The sequence below is a fragment of the Mus musculus genome, chromosome 1 (assembly GCF_000001635.26).
Source record: "Mus musculus strain C57BL/6J chromosome 1, GRCm38.p6 C57BL/6J".
NCBI classification, from domain to species: Eukaryota; Metazoa; Chordata; class Mammalia; order Rodentia; family Muridae; genus Mus; species Mus musculus.
In genome coordinates, this window is record NC_000067.6 from 155,742,783 (window position 1) to 155,752,394 (window position 9,612).

The 9,612-nt window shown below is 47.6% G+C and overlaps 1 protein-coding gene across 1 annotated transcript in view; it reads right to left on the bottom strand.

The window, feature by feature from the left end:
- Positions 1–8,944, bottom strand: part of Lhx4 (LIM homeobox protein 4) — a 53,696-nt gene extending 44,752 nt beyond the window's left edge. The window contains exon 1 of the mRNA XM_006529169.2: positions 8,753–8,944. The gene's annotated coding sequence lies outside the window, so the exon portion shown is untranslated. The remainder of the gene's footprint in view (positions 1–8,752) is intronic.
- Positions 8,945–9,612: the final 668 nt, after the last annotated feature.

A 9,612-nucleotide genomic window follows, 5' to 3' on the forward strand; every position in this document is an offset into this window, starting at 1 on the left:
TCTCTCCCCCGCGTCTGGCTGAGGCAGGGCCAGGGACAGCTCGTACTCGGCCGGGAACGCGCGAGTCACGCAGTGGGCCGCCACGGAGCCGGATGGAGGCAGGCGGCCTGGGCCGCGCACGAAGGTGGCCGGGCGCGGGTCTTCGTGCGCGCCCACACTCGCCTCGGCCTTCCGCCACAGTCGGCACTCTCACCACCCGAGGTCCAGTCCTAGTCCCACGCCTCCCAGCCGCCCGCCCTCCCAACTGGGTCTCCAGCCGGCGTCCACCCAGATCCGCCCTCTCTGGCTCCTGGAGACTGCTCGGCCGAACCGGCTGCCACTGCGGGCACTTTGAACGATCCCTGGCCGCGTGTGTACTGGGCGGAGGCGTGCACCGGGCCCCCGGGGCTGACCAGCAAAGGGCGTGCATTGCTGTTGTGTTTAACACACACACAGAGACTCACACACAGACACAAACGCGCGCGTAGAAAACTCATTCTTCCCATTCTCATTCCTGGAGGCAATAAAGCAAAGATCAATGCTGGGACGAAGTCGCTAGCACTTTTTCAAACACTCGACGCCTCCTGACCACCGGCTCTAGAAACCTACCGGGTCAGCCCTGGGCCCAGCCACAGCCACCTCGGACACTACCATTCCTAATTTAATTGCCGACTTCAAGTCAGATGGGTCTTTACAACCAAATGGGACCCTGCGCTGAGAAGTTTTGTTTTTGTTTTTACTCCTGGTGTTTTAGGGTTGGTGATGGAGGAGGATGGACAGTAAGAGGGGTGGCTGTGTGTGCTACTTAGGATCTGTGTCCAATGAGGTCACAGCAATTTCTATGGGTCCTAGCACTAACGAGGGTCCTGTCTTGCTGTTTACTGAGCTGTCTACACAAATTGAGAAAATACGGTGGAAATGCTAATTTCATTAGCAACCAAACACACAAGAAAAAAACCAACCAAACAAACCAGTGTAGCCCCAACCGTTTGTTTATTGGTTTGTTCCTACAACCTGGGAGGAAATAGGATTTCAGTTGGTAAGGATGTTTATAAATGGTTCTCTCTCAGGCATTGCTGTTGTCTTTATAAACTCTTAATATCCATTTGGGAAGATATTTGAGGAAATTTATCCAAACCATAAAATTTTCCTATATTTTAGTTCATGTAATTCCATTTTGAGTGTTCAATACACACAAAAGTAACCTAGAATATTTTTTAAAGATTCATGCATGAAGATCTTTATTACAGCACTATAATCTGGAGGGAAGTTTTACCTAAATACCCAACAAAAGAAAGTGGTTTGAAGAAGCATATTAGATTTGCTAGGTATTATCTTAAATAATCACTGACTCGGATTATAAGGTCTAGCAACATAGTAATGCTGTGACAACCAATAAAAATTATTAGCTAATTAGAAAAGCAGGGATAATACCCATTGTTCATTTGGGTGTGAAGAAAACAGGACAATTCATAGTGAGAATATAAATGTCTTCTAAGGGCATTTTGACAATAGTTTGTCTGTTTTATACTACTGGGGAAAGAATTCAAAGCATTGCATCTGCTTGGCAGGTAGGCATGGGCTCTACCATGGAGTTATATCCCTAACTTAGGGTAGGATAGTTTATAGCTTAAAATGTCATTTATATAGCAATGTATTCAAAGATCATGAGTAAGAATGTTACAAAGTTACAAGTACTTTTAAAAAGAAAATAACATAGAGGCTGAGAGTGTGCTCATTTGTAGAAAGTAGAAGACCCAGGAGGAGTGATTTCAAGGGGAAGAAAAAAAAAAGAAAGAAAGAAAGGAGAGGAAGGATAAAGTAAGATGAAGAGAGAGACAAACCAGGGAGAGAGCTAGCTATTCAACAGAATGGAGCAAAAAGTCCATTTTTTTTTTTTAGAAAATGTTAGGTATATAGTAGAAAGTTGGGGAAGAAATGATAAAACAGTATGAATTTGAGAATTTAAAAAAATCATAACTAGAAAAATACGCTAAAATGTAAAAGTGGTTATCTATATAGTAGTTTATTTTATTCTTTTTGCCTTCTTAAAGGCAAATTATTTTGCCATTATTATAATCTCACGTTATTTTACAAAGCAGGAAAAGCTCATAAAATTGCTTTTAAGAACAGAGGGGGAAAACATAAGGAAATATATCAAAATACTATTCAAAAATCTATTTTCAAAGCATATTAGAGAAATGTACTATGAAGAAAATTTTCACATCCAAGACTTTCTATTATACAGCTATATTTTTTCAGTAATGGTGATAAACAATAGCCCATGTATGAAATGTTCAGTAAATATAGTAATTACTCACACACTGGGGATGGCCTGTAGCCTGGGTTACCTTGCTCTTGCTATGTAGCCAAAAATGGCCTTGAATTCCTGATCCTCCTGCCTCTCCACCTTCCACGTGCTGAGATTGTAGGTATAGAACACCTTTCTTCAACCCACCCTCACTCTGCCCCACCCTGGTCTGAGACGCTGTGTCTCACTCTGCAGGTCAAGCTGGCCTGGTCCGCACTATATATCTCAAGCTAGCCTCAAACCTGTGGAAATGCTCTTGCTTTGGACCTTCTGAGTAGTTACTTTATAATCTAAAATTATACTTTAAGCTGGGCTGTAGGGGCACATGCCTTTAATCCAAGCACCTGGGAGGGGGGAAGGGGGCGGTTCAAGGCCAGCCTGGTCTAGAGTGAGTTCCAGGATAGCCAAGGCTACAGAGAGGAGCCATGTCTTGAAAAACCAGTAAGTAAGTAAGTAAGTAAGTAAGTAAATAAATAAATAAATAAATAAAATAGTGTTTTTGTATCATCCTCTGCAACTCTTGTCCCCCCTGGTATAACCTGGCTGGGTGTTGCCTGCTTGTCCTTTGCAGGGTGCTGGCCCATCACCAAATAGGGAATAGTGTGACTAGGATTGGATGAAGTTGTCCTGGTGTTGATTGATGTAGGGAATGCCAGTGTCACATCTGTCCCTTAACAGTTCTTGAACCTGTGAGCCACAGCCTCTCAATTCCATGGTACCCTCAAACCAACCCATAATGTGCTCCAACCAATAAATATTTTTGCCCTGGGCATCTGTCCCTGGGTGAGCCTTGCCCTGGGCATCTGTCCCTGGGTGAGCTGCGTCTTATTCCCAGGGTTATTACATTTCACTTCCCTTTGGAGGCCTCTGCTTTTCTATTTGCCAGTAGGGAATCATGGGCTAAAAGTGGTCCTTATACCAAACTTTTAGTGTCTGGTGCAGACAACAACCACAGGAGCAACCGTGTTTATTGAGAGTTACAACTGTACCAAGCCCCATGGTAAGTACTTCCACCTGCACGCTCACCACTCACCACAAGCAAAAAAAAAAAAAAAAAAAAAGGTATTTGGAGGATGAACAGACAGGTTAAGAGAGGCTGAGCAGCCTCTGTAGTGTCCTGCCCAGAAAGAGAGGATGGCTAACTCCTACAAAGCCCCAGGATGAAGAAAGGCCCTGAGAACCCTGGGTGGGACTCAGAGTCCAGGCCTCCACTTGATTCAGTTGCCTCTCCTCACCAAGCACTCAGGTTGGAAGGTGGGTGGTCTCTCAGGAATCACACTAGGGTCAATTACCCTCAGATCCTAGCTTTGGCCAAGAACCTTCCAGAAGGTTGGCCCCAGCAGACAGACCGTGGTGGTGGTGGTGTGGCTTTCCTTGGGCCGGCCAGAGAAGTTGGTTAATAGCCAGCCCAAAGAATCTAGTACTTTCTAGACATTTCTGGGAACCAAATCTGACATGTCAGTGGATCCGATTCCGAGGGGGCCAAAAATCCAATTTAGGAGAATGATGATAGCTTGCAATTTGTCTACCACTTACATTTTACAAAGGTCCTCCATGTAGTTTATCTCATTTGATCTTCAACATCACGCTTGGGCTTGGGTCTGATTATCAGGAATCAGAGAGGTTAAGTGGTTTGCCTGAGGTCACAGAGCTAATAAGCTGCAGAGCCAACTGGAAATTAAATCCAGCCTTTTGACTCCCAGTGAGGTGCTCTTTCGGCTCTTGCAGACTTGTTTCTTCTAACCCTTACATTTTAGGAGTTTTGTGGAGTGGGCAAGCTCACCCTCCAAAGCTGGGAATCCCAGCCCCTTTTCCAATGAGGAAAAAAAAAAGTCTCACTGCTCTTGCTCCTGTCACCCCATCTCTAATCATGCCCTCCTAGTCCCCATTCTTCCCCAGCACTTCCATCATTTGCATTTTGAAACTGTTTCCTTAATTATTCTGCCGCTGTTGCAAGCCTGCTCTCCCCGGCTTTGTGGCATCCTCTGATTTATCTCTGTCTGGATAACAGCTCCCCGATTCTCCTCGGGGAATTCAATTTTCATTCATTTTTCTGTAGGACTAGATTGATATAGACCCTCTGCCCCGGTCCATATTACTCATCCCGGCAGAGAGAACCGGGGAGACCACCCCTCCACCCAGCCCCTGGGGAGCGTCTGTCTTGTTCAGGGAGCTGTGAGGAGTTCTCCAATAAAAGGACAGGGGCCTTTGCTCTTCTGCATCTGTCCACCCAGTCCTTCCAGTCATTTGTCACTGGTCTCTTTTGTGGACCCACCACTTTGTCATTTGTCTCCTTCTCTTCCCAGAACCTCAGAGGGGTCTCTCAGCCAGGATGCTGAGCAGAAGGCCATCCCTGCTCCACAAACCTGCCCCATGTCCTTGACAAAGCAACTTAAGGGACGTGGAAAAGACAAAATTGTCTACTTGAGCATTTCAGTCTCCCTCATCAAGTGACAGAAAAACAGAACAAGGGCACTAAGATTCTTAGTCAGGGAAACGGCACTTATTGACAATGCTATTCAGAATGCCCCCCTGTGCTTATTTAATCCCCCACAGATCTCCCCAGGTCTATTATCATCCCTGACCTACAGACAAGTGAAGTGGAGCACAGAGAAATCCGAGGGACATCCTTTAGGTTGCACAGGTGGCAAGCCAGTATGTACGTCTAGGTATGCAGGCTCTAGCCTAGCCAGCATTACCAAATAAGTCTCTTTTGAGGTTTGCTGGGCATGGATCATGCAGTATACATAACTCAGCAAGGCCAAGGTCTCTAAGCACCATCTGTGCCGCCATCTTACCCCATGGATCAAGAACAGGTTGGAGCTGGGAAGTGAATCTGGGGATTGGCCTTGTTTTACTATCAGAGTTAATGATCTTTATATCACTCAGAAATCTAGAGTGCCTAGATCATTCGCTCATGCACTCACTGGGCACCTACTATCTGCCAGCTCGATGGTTGGCCCTGGAAAGCAATGACTTGGGGTGCTCAAACCATAGCGCACTTTCACAGTGTGCCTATGAGATAAAGCCGGCAGAGCTCTTTGGAGGCATCTATCTGCCTTCTTTGCCTCAGTCGAAATCAGAACTGGATTCAGGAGCAGGCTGTGGTTATCAACATTCACATTTCAACTTGAGTATTCCCCACCTTGGGGCAGCTGCTGGAAAGTTCCTGGCTTTTTTTTGATCTTTCAGTAGCCAGTTGGGAATAACAGAGCTCTCCTTGCTTTACCCAGAACTTAGAGGGGGCATCTTTAGAAACGCCAGTTAGCATCACAACTGGATGCTAGGACTTCTCCTGGATTTTCAATTTTTTAAAACAGGTTCTCATATATACCGAGCTGTCTTGGAACTTGCTGTGTCACGGAGGGTGACCTTGAACTTGTGTTCCTGCTGCCTCCACCTTCCAAGTGCAGAGATTAAGATGTGTGTCACTTCACATAGTTTACTCAGTGTTGGGGATCTGTGCATGCTAGGCAAGCACTCTGTCTGTCGACTGAACTATATCCCCCCCCCCCCCGCCCTGTATGCTCTTGACTTTGAATTTGAGAGATCTTAGAGTTGAGCCGCTGGTCATGGACCTTCTCTGCCTTTCCCCCTTGAAGGCAGAGACTTGTTCTTCTCATTCGTCTTGTGGTCAGTATGCCCAAATTTCTCTGAGGGTATCATTTTCACTGTCTTGGGAAACCTCCCTCTCCACCATAGAAAAGGCCACCTTGTCTTTGCTGTGTACAAAGGGTGTGAGAAAATACAGCTGGCACCAGGTCTGCATCTTCTCTTCTGGGGAGATCTATCTACCCATATCACCTTGCAACTATGCTTTCTCTGTTGTGTGTTTCTGAGTTACTATGTCCCCATCTTTATTTAAAGAACATTTTGGGGCTCCTGATACCTTCTGCTGAGCCTCCCACCCCTTCCCATCTCCCTCTTCAAACTCTTGAACTCAGAGACTCCTGAACTCAAAAGATCCACTCAAGGAACCAATGTGCTAAAAAGCCCTCACAACTGCTTTCTTGCCTTTTTCCTCATGGAGGAAGGCAGTAGTAGGTTCTTTCTAAAGGAGACTGAAATTCAAGAGCGCCAAGCTGTCTCTTCTGAGACCCTAGGCTCAGGCCCAGAGTTTCTAAGGGTCTGATTCATTTCCTCAGCTCACGGAGAGGACACTGCCCATGGAGAGCCAAGAGGGGAGAAGGCCCGACCTGGCTGCATTTGAAATAGGTGCAGGTGTCAAAGCTAATCTATAAAACACCCCCTTCATCATCTTGGAGAGAGGTTTTTCCTGGACGGGCTTAACTCAGCAGTTTCCTCTCAGGAACTGAATTACAACCAAAAAAGTATAGGAGCATTTGATGTATGCAGAGGTAACAGGAAAAAGGCCAGGAGGCCTATGGGAGGAGATGCAGGAGGCAGAGACCAGATTCCTGACACTGGAACCTGATGCACTTCAGGGTCAGTGCCAACTTAGCTCACTGCTGGAGGCTCAACCACTGTGAGTCTCTACTTACCTGTTTGTGCAATGGGATTGCCATCATTCCAAACTCATAGTATCACCAAAGGGAGGCAGACCAGTTAGCCCTAAGCACCCCACAGACAAATGCCAACTGTCTCTGGTGTCTGAGGACAGGGAACACAGCAGGTGTCACGGCTTGGCCATTCCTTTGCGTGACACTGGCTTCCTATGACAAGCTCGCTCCTGCTCACTAACCTGTTCGCCTGAAAAATCAGCCAGCCAAGATGGAAACAGGAGATAGGACTAATTATAACTGTGGGCAATCAAGGAGGAAAGGCTAAGAGTTTGAGGGGAGGAGTGGGGAGAGGACTTTAAACCTTGTTCATTCCTATCTGTGCTTTATGCCTATAGGGAGTTAAACTCTCTAAGCCTGTTTTTCTGTGCTTAAACAGGAATGCTGGTACTCAGATAAGCATCCTAATTTGAGGGGGGGGGGCAGGAGAGATCATACATGATCCTGTATGAAAACATTCTAGAGTCTTATACCCCCTGGCCCTTTAGATATCTCTATGCTTGTAGTCACGTAGAGGTTTGGTTTAAATACTATAGATTCTGGATTGGTAGGTTTGATGTCTGTCATTCTGTCTCTCTAATGGCTTTCTAGGTGCTGCTGCTGCTGCTGCTGCTGCTGGCCCCTGAGCCTCACTGAATGCATCCCCCTTGAGGATTCTGCTGCGCTGTATAGTGGCCACTGACCGTATGTGTCCATGGAGCACATGGTCAGAATAGAGATGTGCTATTAAACATAAGTCATGCATCAGATTCTGAAGGCTTAAAACATAGAAAAGAACTAGAAACAATTCATTAAGGGTTTTTTTTAAAACTCACTTATCACAATGATTTTGGATACATTGTGTTCAATGATACCTCTTATTAACATTAATTTTATTTGTTTCTTCTTTTAGCATGGCTGAAAGGGGATGTAAAATGCCCTGGCTCTTCCAGGGCTTTCCGACTTGCACGGGACTGTACGTGCTCATGCACACACAACACACATAGAGGCACAAAGCAGTCCCTCCCCTCTTAGCATTTAGCCCAGCTTCGGGGAGTCAGTAAGGAACTCATTAACCATTCGCTGGGACAAATGAAGGGGAGGATGCTCATGAGTGTAACCAGTGTAACCCGAGGAGCAGTGGGCCCCACACAGAGGAGAGACCTCAGCTGCACACATTGCCGATTGCTGAGCCCTAAGCACTGAGCAGGTGGCGGGTCTGAGGAATGACTGTCTCCCCTTTGCTGTTGACCCTGACCCGCTACCCATCCATTCTGTCATCCTCAGTCCCACCCCCTGCTCTTTTCAAGGCTTTGACAGCAAACAAGTAGGGATTCCAGTGCTCCAGATAAAGAGCAGAGGCTAGAGAGGACCCTCGAGGGATTGCCTGAGAGGAGGGCATAGCACCCCTGCTTCCCTGAACCCTTCCCCCAAGCTAACCCCAGGACTCCACCCTCCTCTCACAGCTCTAGGTTTCTCTTGTGGTCCTGGGCCCCATCTCTGTCTTGACTCGGGGGTTCAGGCCAGTGGAAACCTGCCCAGACATCTCTATACTCTTGATTCTCAGGAGGTGGGGCTACAAAGGGGAATCTTAAGAGAAGGAAGAGACTTGAGAAGATGACCCCCATGTACCTCCCAAACTGATGTTTCCACAGCTTCCAAGATTCCTAGAGACCCAGAATTAGGCTTCAAGGTACTGCAGTGGGGTCAGGGGTTGGGGATTTTGCCTTAGGGTCAGCCCGTCCCAAGAGCAGCACTGGTGAGCAGGAGATGCCAAGGGCTCTGGGCAGCTGGGTGGTATCCCAAATCACAGATCACTGGGAGGATCTCTGTCCCCTCCACTGAGGATGAGTGAGCCACACCCTCCCATCTCTGTGTCTTCCACACCCCTTCCTGCCCATTGTGGTCCCAAGCTTCTCTCACTAAGCTGGACAAAGGGAATTCTGGACCCATGTGAACTTACCAGAGGTCAGGGGAAGGATCTGTCTCCATGGCGTGGACTGGGAGCCCTGCTGGGAGCAGCTGTTCTCTCTGCAGTGGAGAAAGGCCAGAGTCAGGAGATGGGAGTGGGGTCCCCATCCAGGGAGGGATGGTGGGGGTGCTCGAAGTATCAGGACAGAGCACAGAGGAGGCCTTCTCCTCTCTCTCTGGTAGAAGGCTCTCTGCTCCCCCTCATAAGCTGGGGAAGCCTGCTCTGCTTAGGGGGAGGGTAGCAGGGGGTTGGAGACCGCCTCAGAGAAAATTAAATTGCACTTGAGGGCAAATTCTATTAGGGAATAGAGCCTGTCTCTCAACAGCCTGTGTCCATTTAGGTGATTAGCTAGCCCCAGCACCTCCACCCAGAGCTGGGCCAGCTCTGTCCCTCTGCCAGGGAAGCCAGGTGGGAGGCCTCTGGGGACCCAGCCATCCTTCTCTTCAGTGCTCCAGCCTGCTCTGTGAACATCTTCCCTCAGCACTTGGGGTACCACAGCACCTTCTAGTAGGTCGTGCGATGTGAGTGAGCACTGTTCTAGAACACTCCCTGTGAAGGGTCATGGTGCACACACAACGACAGGCACATCAGACAGGCTGTGTGTGTGGATCCATGGTGGGTTTCCAACAGGGACCAGAGAGGTCAGAAGTTGCTGGGGAGACTCTAGAGATGGAAAGATGGAGAAAGCCACTGGTGGCAGGAGAGATCAAAGTGAGAAGGTGGGTAAGAGGCAGGGTCTGAGTCAGGAGGGATGAGATCTAAGGAACGAGCAAGGAGGACCAAGAAGCTGGTGAATGGAGAATATCAATTACAGTGGTAAAGTAATTAGTGGACTATAACAGTGGAGGGTA